The sequence below is a fragment of the Mus musculus genome, chromosome 18 (assembly GCF_000001635.26).
Source record: "Mus musculus strain C57BL/6J chromosome 18, GRCm38.p6 C57BL/6J".
Taxonomy (NCBI): domain Eukaryota; kingdom Metazoa; phylum Chordata; class Mammalia; order Rodentia; family Muridae; genus Mus; species Mus musculus.
The window spans coordinates 38,119,195-38,137,112 of NC_000084.6; the positions used below are offsets into that span (position 1 = coordinate 38,119,195).

At 47.5% G+C, this 17,918-nt stretch overlaps 1 long non-coding RNA gene across 2 annotated transcripts in view; it reads right to left on the reverse strand.

Moving 5' to 3' along the window:
- Positions 1 to 17,918, reverse strand: part of Gm30188 — a 25,831-nt gene continuing 7,913 nt past the window's right edge. The window contains exons 1-3 of one of the 2 annotated variants that reach the window (XR_003952628.1): positions 1,591 to 2,557; positions 1,232 to 1,347; positions 1 to 1,112 (exon numbers count right to left, since the gene is read on the reverse strand). This is a non-coding gene — a long non-coding RNA (predicted gene, 30188). Of the gene's footprint in view, positions 1,113 to 1,231; positions 1,348 to 1,590; positions 2,558 to 17,918 lie in introns of those variants that run through there. The other variant, XR_003952627.1, reaches the window with a different exon arrangement.

A 17,918-nucleotide genomic window follows, 5' to 3' on the forward strand; every position in this document is an offset into this window, starting at 1 on the left:
TTTTTTTTTTTTTTTTTTTTTTTAAATAACTGAATAACTTCTGCCTAGCTGACCCTCTGTGCATGCCCTGGAAAAGCCTGAGATATGGCACAGCCTCCCCAGCTTGGCAAAGCCTATCTTTGCCACCTACAACTCAAAGTTCTTCTTACCCTTGCCAGGCTATCAGAGGAGGCCTACACTTGAATCTCAAGAGCAGCAGCTCTAGCCCTGCCTGTGGCTGCCTCTCAGCCATCCATAGCTTCGCACGAGTGCACAGACACAGTCACACACAAGGAAGGCTCAGATGCTCAATCACACAATCCCTGTGGTCACAGCCACAGGAATCAAGAAAGGAGGAGGACCCCTGGGGACCAGGGATAGGCCTGGGACTGTGTAACATCAGCTTACCTGCTGAGGCTACTGTTCTTGGAGACCCCTGCCCAGCCAGCAATGGCCCCCTAGCAGGAAAATGAGGGGCTGGAACGGAGGGGTTAATTTGAGTAAGACAGCAGCTGCTTGGAAGAGTGAGGGCAGCCCCAGGGCCAGAGCTGTTCTGGCTGTGATAATGACTGTGAGGAGGTTGGGGCTGGCCACAGAGCACACCCCAAGTGCCTCCCCTGATGTACAGCACAAACAAGCTTCTGTGTGGACACGCGCGCGCGCGCACACACACACACACACACACACACACACACACTAGCTTTTTCCAGTCACTGTATGTTAGGGTCTGACAGCATGCCAAGGTGACCTTCATCACTTCATACAAGCAGAGGATTCATCCCTGACAGGATAAGCAAAGAGTTGGGAACACCTGCCTAGAGCCCCCAAGGCTGGCTGGAGCCTTCTTTAGACCTGCTTGTCTCTCCTTAACTCCTGAGGCTGCTCTCCTCCACGGAACATCAACTTCCATAACCACGCCCAGCTTCACACTCCATCCCATTACCAGGCGCCGGATGAGTTGGGCAGCTTTGCATAATGTGATGCTTTGCTGGCACTTCATTAAGCATTTGTTGCTGGAGATTTCTCCGTGTGGGTTTTTGTCATAGCTGGGACCATGGATCATTTCAACAGCAAAGCCCTCAAAAGCCTTTGGCCTGGGGCTTGAGTCCTTGGTGATGATAGATGATGGAGACCTAGAGAAAAGCGTGGTAGGCATTGGGAGACAGCACGGTTGCCACTGGGAGTCCAGCCCTCCTTTAATGATCAGTCAGAAACAGCAGGTAGGAGACCCTCTGAGGACCAACTGGCTTACCAGTCGCCTTACCATCTTCAGAGTCAACGAGAAAGCAGAAGGTTGTGGGCCCAGGAGACTCCATGTTGAAATTCTGACTCCATTCTGCTGATCCACAAACACTCCACAGACCATGCCTAGACAACGGACATAACATGCAAGTCCTTACATATGTACTCTGACAGATGCATACACATGTCCCCTGCACACGTGCCCCAGCTGATATGTATTACTATGCTACTTTTGCACACCCTTGACACACATATTACTGCCTAAGTAGCTCCAGGTAGACTCAGGCACACCCAACTCCCATCTCTATGGGAAGCTACACAGTATGGCACAGAAGCCCCCCATCGCACCCCCCAGAAAAAAAAAAGTACCTGTAGACGACACTCCAACCTGGCCCTTGGGTCTACACAGCAACACACACCCAGGCACGTGGCTGCAGCTGCCCACATCTGAACATCCTCCCTGCTCCCTTCCTCTCAGCCCCACTTCCATGCTGCCTGTCCTGTCACGGGGAGACAGAGCATCCCAGACCCACAGAGCCCAAGGGGCCTGATTAACAGGAAATTCTACCAATGCCAATTAGAGCCAAGTTTACTGAACAAATTGTTTGCAGTTGTGCCCCGGAACCATCATGAATTTTAATTTTGCATTGATTTGCACTGATGGGAGGTTTGAAGATGCCAGGGTCTGTGGCACCTCCCACCTCTCCCCCAATCCCCAATGAGATGTCATTATCCAACCTCACATCCCCGGGGGGCCCTGGGACAGCCTTCAGCCTCCACCAGTCACAAGGCCAGTGCCACCAGCTCAGGCTTGAGAGAGCCATTTTGCCCAGGAGATGGGTGTGGGTTTTATAAACACACACACTGTTGATGAGGAAGACTCCAGGCTTTCAAGAACTGTGGGAGTCTGCAGATGAAAATGAAGTCATCCATGAATATGAATGCATGCCAATATAGGAGCACCCTGGAGCCACAGAGTTGTAAGCTGTAACAGCCTTATTTAATACCACCTCAACGAAGAGGACTTCCAGCACCATACAACCTCAGTCCAAAAGCCTCTTCAGAAATACATCTAGTCATGTCTTCCTGCTCTTTCTCCCCAAGCCTGTCTGTCATTTCCTACCACATAAGAAAGTATCCTTGAGTCAGGGCCTCCTGCGGCACAACTGTAACCTCAGTCAGCCACTCCAAAGGCTGAGACAAGAGTCTCAAGTTCAAGGTCTGCAGAGACTACAGAGCAAGTTTGAAGTCACCTGGGCAAGTTGGGTAAAACTCCATCTCTCATTATAATATTAAAAGTTGGGCTGGAGAGATGGCTCAGCAGTTAAGAGCACCGACTGCTCTTCCGAAGGTCTTGAGTTCAAATTCCAGCAACCACATGGTGGCTCACAACCATCCATAATGAGATCTGATGCCTTCTTCTGGTGTGTCTGAAGACAGCTACAGTGTACTTAGATATAATAATAAATAAATCTTAAAAAAAAAAAGCCATAGTGTACTAGTCAGTGGGGGAGGGGGGAGAGGTACACGCCTCTAATCCCAGAGGCAGGCAGATCTCTGAATTCCAGGACAGCCTGGTCTACTGAGGGAATTCCAGGACAGCCAGGGCTACACAGAGAAACCCTGTCTCAAAACAAAACAAAACAAAACACCGCAAAACAAACAAACAAACAAAAGAATAGTAGCATATTTATTCTCATGCGTGCCTGGGGCCTCATTTATCCCCAGTGACACACATGCACACTCCTTGCCTAACTGATAGCCCCAGTGTGCAATGACAACCTCACTGCCTCACCTTCTCCGTCTTCATATTTTTAACCCTCTGGTCTCCTGGCCTTTTTGTATTGCAGACCTCTGTCTGGAGTAGTTAACCCACTTAAAATCTATTCATCTCTTCTTAAGTATCACTAGGGGCATTTCCCTGCCCCTCCCAAATGCACCCTCTGCACCTGCCTGCCTTTATGTGACCGGAACTGGCTTGGCTCAGTACCGCATGCTCAGGACTTAGTCTGGGGCCTTGCATGAAATAGATGCTTTGCATGCCTCAGCGTTTTGCTCAAGGAACACTGGGCTGCAAACCACCTCACAGTCATGGCCAGAAAGCAAGGATTTCGTTCCTTCCAATTGGCTGGGTTTTGGTCCGGCTGGCCTGGGCCCAGCTGTGCCTGGCTCTAACCTGAAGTTGGACGCAGCCACCAGAGGTATGTATGTTCTGCTGAAGGCAGGAATTCAAGAAAGCAAGCCCAACCAAGCAAGCACACCCTTAGCTAAAGCCAGCCCTGAGGCCACAGAAAGGACAGACACTCCCAGCAGGTGAATCTCCAACATGTTCGGTGCTCCACCGGGCTAAACACTTTGCCTATGTTAATTCTTCTAATCCTCTAGTAAGTACCACAACCCTGGAAGTAGGGTATCATTGTCCCTGTTTCCATAAAAATGTAGTTTAATTAAAAGGTAAAACTTATGCAAAACAAACAACCTGAGTCTCATCAATTTTATTATTCATCTTGGAATCTCAGCCGGGTCCCCTGAGGCACAAGGCTGTTTTCTTCCTTTTGTGCACGTTCTAGAACTTTACATATACATCTCCTCTGTCCCTCTCCCTCTTCTCTTTCTCTTTCTCTCTCTCTCCTCTCTCTTCCTCTTTTCTCTCTCTCTCTCTGTCTCTCTCTCTCTTCTCTCTCTCTCCCTCTTCTCTCTCCCTCTTCTCTCTCTCCCTCCTCTCTCTCTCTCCCTTCTCTCTCTCTCCCTCTTCTCTCTCTCTCCCTCTTCTCTCTCTCTGTCTCTCCCTCTTCTTTCTCTCTCTCCCTCTTCTTTCTCTCTCTCCCTCTTCTCTCTCCCTCTCCTCTCTCTCTCCCTCTTCTCTCTCTCCCTCTTCTCTCTCTCCCTCTTCTCTCTCTCCCTTCTCTCTCTCCTCTCTCTCTCCCTCCTCTCTCTTCCCTTCTCTCTCCCTCTTCTCTCTCTCCCTCCTCTCTCTCTCTCTCCTCTCTCTCTCCCTCCTCTCTCTCTCCCTTCTCTCTCTCTCTCCCTCTTCTCTCTCTCCCTCCTCTCTCTCCCTCTTCTCTCTCTCTTTCTTCCTCCCTCCCTTTGGAAAATGGGACTTGGAGAACTGGGGAGGTGGCTGACGTGATGAGTGCTTATCTTGCAAGTATGAGAGCCTAAGTTCTAGCCCCAGAACCAACTTTAAAAGTAAATTAAAGGGGCTAGAGAGGTGATTCGGTGGATAAGAGCACCAGGTGCTTTTCCAGAGATACTGAGTTCAATTCCCAGCAACCACATACTGGCTCACAACCATCTGTAATGAGTTCTGATGCCCTCTTCTGGCACGCAGGTGTACAAGCAGATAGAGTACTCATACACAAAATAACTATTTTTTTGTTTGTTGGTTTGGTTTGGTTTGGTTTGGTTTTTTCGAGACAGGGTTTCTCTGTATAGCCCTGGCTGTCCTGGAACTCACTTTGTAGACCAGGCTGGCCTCGAACTCAGAAATCTGCCTGCCTCTGCCTCCTGAGTGCTGGGATTAAAGGTGTGTGCCACCACGCCCGGCAAAATAACTAGTTTTTAATACTAGTTTTTAATTAATTTTTTTAAAAGCTGGGCATGGACAAGTACTTTTAATAACGGTACTTGGAAAATGAAGTTAGGTGAGTCTTGGGGAGAGCTAGTCAGCCTAGCCTAGCCTATGTGGTGAGATCCAGACTGCTGAAGAGCAACACATGAGCTTGTCCTGCACAGCACACATACACACACTGTACACACACACACACATGCACACATGCATACACACATATGCTTGTGAGCACATACACATGCATGCACATAATATGACAGCTGTGGATGTAACTCAGATGGTAGAGTCCTTGCCTAGTACGCATGAAGCCCTGGGTTCAATCCCCAACATTACATAATCTGGGTGTGATGGGACAGACCTGTAATCCCAGCCCTCAAAAGACAAGAGATAAAAGCTGGGCAGTGGTGGCGCATGCTTTTAATCCCAGCACTTGGGAGGCAGAGGTAGGTGGATCTCTGAGTTTGAGGCCAGCCTGGTCTACAGAGTGAGTTCCAGGACAGCCAGGGCTACACAGAGAAACCCTGTCTCGAAAAACCGAAAAAAAAAAAAAAAAAAAAAAACTTTTCTTGGGGGCTGGTGAGATGGCTCAGTAGGTAAGAGCACTGATTGTTCTTCCGAGAGTCCTGAGTTCAAATCCTAGCAACCACATGGTGGCTCACAACCACCCATAATGAGATCTGACACCTTCTTCCGGTGCTTTTAAAGACAGCCACAGTGTACTTATAATAATAAAATCTTAAAAAAAAAACAAAAAAACTTTTATTGCTTTCTTTCTTTCTCTCTCTCTTTCTTCCTTTCTTCCTTTCTTTCTTTCTTTCTTTCTTTCTTTCTTTCTTTCTTTCTTTCTTTCTTTCTTTCAGCAGGGTCTTACTACATAGCCTAGGACATTCTCAAACTCTCAATCCTCCTGCCTCAGCCTCCCAAGTGCTGGGATTACAGGTATTGCACTACCGTGCCCAGTTTTCCTTTTGTTCATTTATTTGTTTGTTTAAATAAAATAATTTGTGTGTGTGTGTGTGTGTGTGTGTGTGTGTGTGTGTGCACATACACACCCACCCACACAAAAGAATGTTTTGTCTTCATGTAGTCTGTGTTCTTCATGTATGCAGTGCCCTCAGAGGCCGGCAGAGGGTCTCAGGTACCATGGACCTGGAACTGGAGTTACAGATGAGTTTTAATGGCCATGTGGGTGCTGGGAATGGAAGCTGAGTCCTCTTGAAGAGCAGCCAGTGTTCTTAACCACTCAGGCATCTCTCCAGCACCTCCTTTTGTTTTTTGAAGGAAGTCCCTGGCCTCTGACCTCACTAACTCCCTCATGTCTTTCTCTGGTCTGCTTCTGACTGCTTATCTTTTTCCTCCTGAGTTGCTCTCTTTTGCAATTGTCTTGGGTTCCAAGACCAACAGGACTGATCAATAAACATCTTGATGACAAGGGACTGAAATGACTTCTTAGCCACAGCAAAGCCTTGCGGGACATATGACCTCATGATGAGGTCATTCCCCAAATGGCGAGGCTGCGCCCTGGAGCAGGGACACCACACTGTTCTCAAGTGATGACCACAATACCAACTTCTTTAGAGCCTCTCACAGAACCAGAACCGAGACACTAAGCAAAGAGACCACCTGCCTGTGGTCAGCTGCCTGGAGGCGGAGCCTTCTCCCTTCCCTTTACTATAAAAATGCCAGGAGCCAGGGAGATGTTTCGGGTGGTAAAGGCACTTGCTGCCAAGCTGATCTCCGTCCCCCAGACTCACATGGTGGAAAGAGAAAAATCAATGTCCACATGTTGCCTCTGACTGTCACTGGTGTACCTTGAAATGCACATGTAAACACACACCACACACACACAAAGAAAGAAAAAAAGAAAGAAAGAAAGAAAGAAAGAAAGAAAGAAAGAAAGAAAGAAAGAAAGAAAGAAAGAAAGAAAAGCATCTCAGGGTGCTATCAGAGCCTGCAGTATAGTCTCAAGGGTTATCGAACCCTCAATGAACCAGCATCTGGCCGTGCTGATTGAAGCTTGTATCTCTGCCTGTTCTTTTCTGGGGAATCTGGGATGAAGACGCATGGCTGAGTCCAGTCTACTGGAATTCCCAGAGCAGAGGCATTTGCTGGTAACCTTCCTCATGGATCGCGCATCTCAAAACTCCTTCCTTATTGATCAAGCTGACCTACATTGTTTTTTACTTCCTTCGATTTCACGGGTGAGGAAACAAAGACTTAAGAGTCAGGCACAAGTGCCAGGCAGTGGTGGCACACACCTTTAATCCCAGCACTTGGGAGGCAGAAGCAGGTGGATTTCTGAGTTCGAGGCCAGCCTGTTCCACAGAGTAAGTTAATTTCCAGGACAGCCAGGGCTACACAGAGAAGCCCTGTCTCAAGAAACAATAAATAAATAAATAAATAAATAAATAAATAAATAAATAAATAAATAGACTCAGGCACAGGGACACATACCTGTCACTCCATCCCTCTGGAGGCTGAAATAGGCTGATTGTGAGTTTCAGGCCAGCCTGGGCTCCATAGCGAGACTCTGTAAGAGGGAGCAGCTGAGGCTCTGGAGCTGGGGGACAGCTTATATACAGTTTAGCTCTCAAGAGGCAGGTTTGGGGTGGAAACCTCAGTCTACCGATTCTCAGAACCTGTGTGTTCGGCTGCTCTGTTCTATTGATGAGGTGAGCAAGATGACACACCATCGTCCTGGCATGACCAGAGAGAGGGAAGGGAAGAGCCAGTCCAGGATCCTTGGGCTCCAGCAGAGAGGGCTCTCTCATGGGACAAGAATGACAATGAGAATCTGAAACACAGGATTCACCACTGCCTGCTAGCTCTCCCAACCCCAGGATTGAGGATTTGGGCCCTTGAGCCAGCCTCTGCCCTCAGGCTGCCCTCCCTTGCTGGAGTACAGCACAGGCTTCAGCCAGCATCCCTTCACCTTCACTCCAGACTCATCTTTTTCTCTGCTCCCTTGAGAGAAAGCAAAGTTTCTTATGAAGAGAGGCAGGAAATCTATGACTAAGCCTACCTCCCCCCCCCAATTTTGTGATATTGGGGTCTGAATCTGGGGTCTACCATTGAGTTACAGACCCAGCCCTTATTTTACTTTTTATTTTGAGACAAGGGGACACCGTGTGACCTAAAATGGCCTTAAACTTGTGATCCTGCTGCCTTGGCCTCCCAAATAGCCAAGATTACAGGCAGGCTTACGGCATCAGGGCTGGCCTTCCTGTCCTTAACAAAGCCTTTGTGCGGCACTTCCGTGTTACGTTAAAGCAGTAAATGCTCTCCCCACCTTTTTCAGAGGAAAGAGGCTGTAAACTGAGTGCCTGTGTGGGGTGGGGTGGGGTGGGGTGGAGGACTTGTTCAGTGGCTCACGGTCTGCCTCTTCCTGAAGACCTAGGCTCTGCCACCTGTTATTACACAGCACACTCAGTGTGTTCCAGATGTGCATGCTCCTGCCTCCAACAATGCTCCAAACAATTCTAGGAAGTAGACATTGCCTTCAGCAGAAACTGAGTCACAGAAAGGCTGTCTGTCTCAGAGCCAAGAAGTGGAGAAGGGAAATGATGTCCTTTGCTGAGTCTCGGCTTCCTCCTCTGGTAAGTGGGTGCAATAATGTCCATCAGAAGCAAACTAAACTGGCAGGGCTACAGGCGCACAGTAGGCACTCAGTAAACACGGTTTCCTGCCCTACTTGGTAGAGTCAAACTTTTGGACAGTACCTTGAAATCCCATGAGAGCTTTGTTTGTTTGAGTTTTCAGAAAGTCCCGACTGGTTTGGAATGTGCTGCACAGAACATACTGGCCACAGGGCTGGATAGAGAGACCAGCATTTAAGAGTACTGACTGCAGCCGGACATGGTGGCACACACCTTTAATCCCAGCACTCGGGAGGCAGAGGCGGGTGATTTCTGAGTTCGAGGCCAGTCTGGTCTACAAAGTGAGTTCCAGGACAGCCAGGGCTATACAGAGAAACCTTGTCTTGAAAAAACAAAAAAACAAAAAACAAAAAACAACAACAACAACAACAAAAAAACCAGTCAGTACCAAAAAAAAAAAAAAAGAGTACTCTGCTGATCCAGAGGACCTGGGTTTGAGTCCCAGACACCATCTGGAGGCTCACAACCACCTGTAACTCCAAGTCTCGGGGGATCAGACTTAGAGTCTTCTCTGGAGATCTTCTGGCTTCTGTGGACACCTTGTCAAAAAAAAAAAAAAAAAAAAAAAAAGTAAAAACCAAAAGCACTTACTTAGAGGACCAGGTCAGGGGCCTGGGAGGGGAGGGGCTCTCTGGTTCAGTGTATGCAACACGACTGTTAGGACTGACTTTGGACTTCTAGAACCCATATAAACATCAGGTGGATACAATAGCTCATCTGTAAATCCAGCCTCGGAAAACACAAACGGAAGATCACACGGATCTCTGAGTTGAAGTCCAGCCAAGTCTGAGTGAGTTCCAGGACTACACAGAGAAACCTTGTCTTGAAAACAAACAAACAACAAACAAACAAACCAAGGAAAGAGAAAAAAGAAAAAATTCCTAAGAATCCGGTAGCATGTATCTATAAATCTAACACTAGGGAGGCAGAGGCAGGAAGAGAACGCAGGCCTTTATGCATGTTAGACAAGTGCCCCACCAAAGACGCCACCTCCCTAGCCCCTTCCCATCACATTCAATAACATTTTTGTTTAATTTTGCTTTGTTTTGGTTTGTTTGTTTGTTTGTTTGTTTGTTTTGAGACAGGGTTTCTGGGTAGCCCTGGCTGTCTTGGAACTCAGTCTGCAGACCAGGCTGGCCTTGAACCTCCCAAGTGCTCACTGCTGCCATGCTCTGGTGCCAATATATACCAGGACAGTTCCTACTGGGCACTTCTACCATGCAGCTTCCCTGGCCAGCAATCTGGAGCTGGTACGTGGGCTTTGCTCTCTGAAATACTGTTAGATGAGTGGTGGAATGGACATGTCATATTTAAGTCATCGCTCTGTGTGTTCGGGTATCTGCTCCAAGTCTCTCTGTCTCTCTCTCTCTGTCTCTCTCTCCTTATACTCTCTACTTGAGAATAAGGTCCCTGCCTGCTTTGCTCCATGGCTGCACTCACTTACAGCAACTAGGGTAACAGCTGGACAGAAACAGTGCTTAACAAATATTTGCTGGGGCTGGGATGGGGTGCTATAAGGTCTGGGTTCCATCCATGCAAGCATGAGGATATGAACTTCTTTCTTTCTTTCTTTCTTTCTTTCTTTCTTTCTTTCTTTCTTTCTTTCTTTCTTTCTTTCTTTCTTTCTTCCTTCCTTCCTTCCTTCCTTCCTTTCTTCCTTCCTTCCTTCCTTTCTTTTCCTTCCTTCCTTCTTTCTTTCTTTCTTTCTTTCTTTCTTTCAAGATTTATTTATTTACTTACTTACTTATTTTATGTATGTGAGTGCACTGTCGCTGTGTTCAGACACACCAGAAGAAGGCATCAGATCCCCATTACAGATGGTTGTAAGTCACCATGTGGTTGCTGGGAATTGAACTCAGGACCTCTGGAAGAGCAATCAGTGCTCTTAAACATTGAGCCATCTCTCCAGCCCCCGGGGATATGAATTTGACTCCCAGAACCCATTTTTTAATAAAGCCAGTTGCAGTGACATGTGTTCATAATCCCAGTGTGGGGAGGTGGAGGCAAGCAGATTCCTAGTACTTCATAGCCAACCAACCTTGCCTAATTGAGAAACTCAAAGCCAGTCTCAAAAACTGTGCTGTGGGCTGGGTGGATGCCTCTGTGGACCAAAGCTGGGATCTCCATCACTCATGTAGATGCTGGGCAGGCGTGGGGCTCCCTTCAATCCCAGAACTTAGCTAGCAGAAAAGGGATCCCTGGAACAAACTAGACAAATATATTATCCAGACTTAGGGGTTTCGGGTTCAGCAAGAGACTGTGCCTCAATAAATAAAGTAGAGAGCAATTGAGGAAGAGACCTCATATAAACTTTGGGTCTTCAGATACATGTGCCTGTCCATTCACATTGTCCTGGCTGGTTTTGTGTGTCAACTTGACACAGGCTGAAGTTATCACAGAGAAAGGAGCGTCAGTTGGGGAAATGCCTCCATAAGATCCAGCTGTGAGGCATTTTCTCAATTAGTGATCAAGAGGGGAGGTCCCCTTGCGGGTGGTGCCATCTCTGGGCTGGTATTCTTGGTTCTATAAGAGAGCAGGCTGAGCAAGCCAGGGGAAGCAAGCCAGTAAGTAACATCCCGCCATGGCCTTTGCATCAGCTCCTGCTTCCTGACCCACTTGAGTTCCAGTCCTGACATCCTTTGGTGATGAACAGCAATGTGGAAGAGTAAGCTGAATAAACCCTTTCCTCCCCAACTTGCTTCTTGGTCATGATGTTTTGTCCAGTAATAGAAACCCCAACTAAGACAACATCTACGCACACATGTACAGCCACACACATAGGAACATTAGATAAACATACATGTCACACACATTTGCAAAAGGATGTTTCTAAAAGTGTTCCAAAAAAAAAGCTCCTAGTAGATAACACCTGAGGAATGACATCCCCGAGGTTGATTTCTTTTTTTGTTGTTGTTTTTTTGTTTTTTGTTTTTTTTTTTTTTGGTTTTTCAAGACAGGGTTTCTCTGTATAGCCCTGGCTGTCCTGGAACTCACTCTGTAGACCAGGTTGGCCTCGATCTCAGAAATTCGCCTGCCTCTGCCTCTCAAGTGCTGGGATTAAAGGCGTGTGCCACCACGTCCGGCCTGAGGTTGATTTCTGTCTTCCACATGCAAGAGGACACACCTGCACCCACAAACACACAAAATAAACAAGTAAGAAAATAAACAGCCGGGCGTGGTGGCGCACGCCTTTAATCCCAGCACTCGAGAGGTAGAGGCAGGCAGATTTCTGAGTTCAAGGCCAGCCTGGGCTATAGAGTGAGTTCCAGGACAGCCAGGGCTACACAGAGAAACCCTGTCTTGAAAAACCAAAAAAAAAAAAAAGAAAAGAAACATTTGTTGAATGAATGAATGAATGAATGACACCAAATCCACAGCCTCTTGTAGGGCTGGATGTTTTAGAATTTCTTCATTGTATTGTGTGTGTGTGTGTGTATTATATATATTATGTCATATAATATATACAATATATACACTGTATACTATATTATACAATATTATGCATATATTTACACATTGCATGTATATATGTATGAATATGTACATATGTCCATACACACATTTATATATATGTTATATATAAGAGAGAGAGATTAATAATAGCTCCTAACTAGAGAGTATAGCCATCCCCCCATGCCTATAGATTGCACATCTGTGGATTTGACAAACTTTGATTAGAAAATCTTTGCGGGGTGGGGTGGGGTGGGGAATTACATCTGTTCTGAACATGTAGGAAAAAATTCCCTTGCCATTATTCCCTAAACAACACCGTGTAGCGATTATTTACACAGCATTTACATTATATTAGGCATTATAAGTCATCTGGACATGATTTAAAGTATACTGCAGAACTGTGAGGCCTCTATGCAAATTCTACAGCATTTAATATAAAGGATTGGACAGCCCTCCGTTTAGGCAACCAGTGGTGAGGCAGTCCTGGAACCCATCCCCCCAAGGATCCAAGGTCAGCTATGCTCATTTCACTTAGACAAATGGAAGGGCAAGCAAGAGCCTCCCTTCTGCATCCTCTCTGTACCCACCCACAAGACCTCTCACCACCGCCCTGCTTGCTTCAGCTCCTGTGAAGCGCTTGCACCTCTCCACGGACCAGCCAGATCAGAGGGGCCTTTTCTGGAACCAGGCTCACTGGAGTAGCAGCAACAGCCCAGTGGGATAGCATCATCAGAGCCCCATGGATACTCAGGAGTTGTGCTTGCTGGAGGAACAGAAAGAGGAAGAGTGTTGCCAACAGTAACCCAACATTAGTCAACATTAGGGCATGATAGGAAAAGAGCCACGACCTGTGGTCCTGGATGGAGAGAGGATGAAGAGATACCTAAGGGAGTGTCATCACATACCATCAGCTTCTGCTTCATTCTTCCACACAAACCCCAGCCTGCTAGCATCCTCTGATTATCCTCAGGCTGTCCCAGCACTTGACCAACAGCAGGTATCTCAGAGAGGCTGGGTCTCATTCTCATCTTCGCTCTCTTCATGGCTAAGGTGCCAGGCACTAAGCTAAGCAATCTGCACACACCCTGCCACAGAAGGTCACACTGTCACTATGCTGTGACAAATGAGAAAACAGAGGGACTGGGCAGGTATGACATGCTCATCTCGATGCTCGGATCTCAATGGCATTACTATGCCTGCTCCCCAAAACGTACTGCCTTGAGCCATCACAGACCCCTCATCTGGAGAAGAGCCTCAAAATAGCCGTGTTACTGCCAGCCTCTCCTATCATTGTGATGGTAGCTTCCCCTTCACGCTTAGTAAAGGTGCCACAATTACTGATGGCACCTATGGTACCAGGGAGCTTAAAGGAAGACAGAATCATAGGACATCAAGCTGACAGAGACCTAAAGCTACATTCTCGGCCTGCAGAGGCTTCCCACGCCCGTCTTACAGCAGCCATTGCAATTTGCATAGGGGCTTCTAGATATTCCTGCCCATCTCCTCACATTCCTGCTCTGATAAATATCCATTTTGATTTTGAGGGTGGGTGGTGGAGCTGGAATCCAGAGGCTCCTCACTTGCTAGGCAAGTAAGTACTGAGCTATATCCCCAGCTCATATATTTCCATTTTGAATTTCAGCTCTCTTACCCAAAGCCCCTGGGAGCCTCCTGCTTCTTCTCATTTTGTGTGTGTCTTTAAAGAAAACTGCATATCTCTTCTCCCTCCCATTTGATTTGGTCCTTTGGAGCCAGGGTCCCTCTCCTTCGCACCCACCCCAAAATCATCTTCCCCACTTCTTTTTCCTACAGCTAGAATAAAATTGTGGAGGGTGCAGGTCCTACTGTGGTCCTGTGCCGGCTGGCCAGCAGGGGCTATCGGGTCTTCCGGCTGCTCTAAGAGCCTCTCTCTGCCGCTTCTCGCCTCTCTCGGGGTTGCTGGAAGATTATTAGATAATTTTCAAATTTGTAAAGTGCCTTAAGCTCCTCGGAGGCAAGGTGGTATATGAGTGTAATAACAATAACAATCCTATCTGTCAGAGCCATTGAGAAAATGAATCTTGTTATCCTCAGGAACCAGGCTGGAAACTGCAGCAAGAAACACCTAAGCAATGTGTGCAGCTCGACTTCCTGACCAATCAGGGGCACGTAACGTGCCGACCCAGCCAAAGTGGCATTAGACACCTCCCACCCTGCCCCAAGCCCAGGGCTAGCAGTAAAGGGCTCTCAGAAAGTTACCCAAATTGCCTCTGACGCTTCACCAATTAAAATGACTTTAGGACAAGTTGAAATCAACTTAGGGAGCAAAAGCATTCTGATTTCTGAACCTCTTGGAAGGCAGCTGGGAAGGCAAGTGTCTGAGCAGGTTGTCACTCACTCGGGAGTAATGACGGGAAATCCATCAGGGACAGCGATTGAGTCTGGAGAATTAGTAAGGCTGTTTACACCGTAGCTGGGAGTCAGTGGGGCTGGCCAAGGCTGGGCTCTTGATGGCTATGTCAGCTTCTCTCCTAATGAGCTTCTCCAACTCCACACTCCCCCGGCTGGACTCACTGCTGCAGACTTGAAGTCTGGCTGGCTCTGACCTTTCTGTGAGGACCTGAGGGCAGGGTGACTAAAGACAGGCAGAACTGGGTTCCAATTCCATCTCTGTCACTGCCAGTCTTTCTGTGTTAGGCAAAGCACTGTACTTCTCAGCCTCAGTTTCCCCAAACCTAACAACTACTTGGAATTCCAAGTGCATGTCTATAATCCTGGGATGATCAAAAGTCAAGGCTAGCCCAGGTTTTATAGGCTAGCCTTGGGTACCTGAGATTCTGTCTCAAAAGCACAAGGAATAAAATGAAATCTACACACAGTAATACATTTATAGCTGTTGGGTGAGAGCAGAAGTTAGCTAAGACACTTGCTGTGCAATCGCCTTGTGGACACTGAAGGAAATGGAGGTCTCGCTTATCTGCTCAGCCCTCATGTACCTGTCTCCTTCAGAGCCCAGGAGATGCAAGGGAAACAGAAACCATTGAGAAAATATAAGCTCATTTCAAGCCATAGGCCTGCCCCACCCTGGCTGTGTGATTGTACACGAGTCTCTCTGAGCTTCAGTTTCATTATCTGCAAAATAAATAAGCCCATAACCTCTCTCTAAACCCAGCAGAAATTCCCTAGGAGAAATTACAGAGGACTGCAGTATGAAACACTGCAGTCAGATTAGAACTAGACTCCCAGACAATGGGCAGCAATAAGCCCATTCCTTCCTAGGATCATTGGCTGTGGTGGAGGGAAGGCAGGCATGACAACCCCAGAGATACTCTACAGGCTGGAGAAGGTGACCACCCGGGGCTAGTAGTCCCAAAGAGCTTTCTTTGATCCTCATTTTCCAAGGCTTTGTAGAACCTAGAGTGACCCTGAAGGGAGAAGGGAAATCTCTAGAGCTGTCCAGGAGCAGAGGTCACATCCTCACAGACAGGCCCTAGTCAGCCCTAGGCCATGATCCTATTATTTAAGATTTTCATAAAAGGGCTACCCTGAGACTGGAATAATGGCCGGGACTGACTCTTCCTGGCAGGAAATAGGAGCAGCTGGGCCTAAGACCTGGTTTGATCTGTGTGGAGCTCAGGGCTGGGCTAAAGACCCCCAGCCTGAGCTGAGTGCCTTCTGTGAGATAAAGCCACCTGGACAGCCTGGGGGCCCCCTTTCTGCTAAGCTGGGGGGGGGGCCTACCCCTACTGGCCTCCCCATACTGCTCGTAGACTCTGCTGATTTTATTGTAATTTCCAACTTGTCGCAGTTAATAGCATTCGTTTGTTAATTACTGTGTATTTTTAAAGTAAAAGGAATGGAAATTCCCACTGGAGACTCTCACTTGGCTAAAGCAACGTGAAGGGAGGAAGGGAGAGGGGTCTGGGGTAAGACGTTTGCCAGGCTGAACTCTGCTCGGCTGACAGTATCTGGACTGCCAAGGTGGGAGGCACCATGTCTCTTCCTGCCTTCTTTTGGAGAGAGCTCTCCAGCCCACATACTTGAATCAGAAGGTCTATGTACTCCCCAACTCTTACCAGCGGAAGCAGAAGGAGAAAGCCTATCCCAGGAGACTTGGGATTTAGAGAACAGCTCTCAGGGACCTGTTCTATGACGAGGGGCAACTGACTGAGCAGAGGTCTTCTGGTTAGGAAACAGCTAGAATTCAGGGCTCATATATTAAAGCTCAGTGGTTACACACTTGCCGACCAAACATGAAGCCCTGCGTTCAATCCCCCACAATGCAATTTTACAATTAACAGCTAGGTATAGGGGAGGTGGCTCAGCTGGTAAAGCACTTGCTTTGTCATCATGAGGAGCCGAGTTTCATCCCCAACACGCATGCATGTGAGAAGTCAAGCACAGTGATGTGCATTCGTGATCCTAGTATGGGGGCGCAGAGACAGAGGCAGACGGACCCTGGGCCTCAGTGGTCAGTCAGCTTAGCTCACTTGGTGAGTTGAAGCCCAATGAGACAGCTCCTCTCAAAAGGAAAAGGGGAGAGTTGGATGGTGCCAGGGGAGCCACACTTCTGGCCCTGACTTATACACACATGTATACATACACACTTATACACACTCACACACATACACTCACAAACATAACTCTCTCTCACACACACACATACACATACACTCACAAACATAACTCTCTCACACACACACATACACTCTCACACACACACTCACACTGTCACACACATGCACACACACACACTCACACTGTCACACACATGCACACACTCACACTGTCACACACATGCACATTAAAACACACACACACTGTCACACACATGCACACACACTCACACTGTCACACACATGCACACACACACTCACACTGTCACACACATGCACACACACACTCACACTGTCACACACATGCACACACACACACTCACACTGTCACACACATGCACACACACACACACACACACACACACACACACACATACTCACACACCTTGCAGGCTATAGCCCCAAGAAAAAGAAAGTGCATATGGGGCCCAGGACCTAGAGCAGCAACTGTGGTTGGCCACCAAGAAGTGTAGGTGGCAGGGCAATTCAACAGGCTGCAGGGCATATAGAAGAGTGGGGCACAGGGTTTAAAGGGGACTCTGCATGCTGACCCGCCATACTCTCTCCTATCCGGGAGTGATTCTGAGCCACAGACTCAAAAAGCAGCAGCATAGAGTAGGGGCAGGGAAGAGAAGAGAGTGGAGAGGGAGGGAAGGGAGCAAGGGAGAGAGACTCCCCAGACAGAGAAGGATGGGGCCTGGGAAGGAAGTTCACACAATCTGGAGGCACTGATTAAAATCCTGGAAGAAAATGTGACGGAGGGGCTTTCTATCTTTCTATTGAGACATTTAACCTAAAAGAAATGAGTTAAATAATTTATACAGAGAACAAGTGAAATTTGCTTTGATCAAATTAAAAAATATGACTGTGGAAATAAAGTGTCCGCCGCATCCTTTCCAGGCGGCAGAAAGGGCTGCCGAGAAACAAAATGACAGAGACATAAAAATAACTAACCCTAACCCGGCGAATATTAGCACCATATTTTTTGGGAGATTACACAGCGTCACTGTAGGCCTCGCAGAGAAATCCTCTCTAAGCACCGGCATGAGAGGTCTCTCTCATTGTGGAAACCCCATAAAACCCAGAAAATGGAGACAATTTTCCTTTGCAAAAGCGATCTGACTTCACTCAGGGGTTGGCCCAAAAGCCACAAGGGATCAAGTCAAATTTCCCACTTGTACATTTCAGAAACGGAAGAAAGCTGCTTGGCTTTCCCACCCCAACTCTGTGTTCTTGAAGATGCCTTCCTTTCTCCCATGTATCCTAAACACACACACACACACTTTTTAAATTAGATACTTTCTTTATTTACATTTCAAATGTTATCCCCTTTCCTAGTTTCCCCTTCAAAAATCCCCTATCCCCTCCCCCCTCACCCTGCTCACCAACTCACCCACTCCGGCTTCCTGATCCAGGCATTCC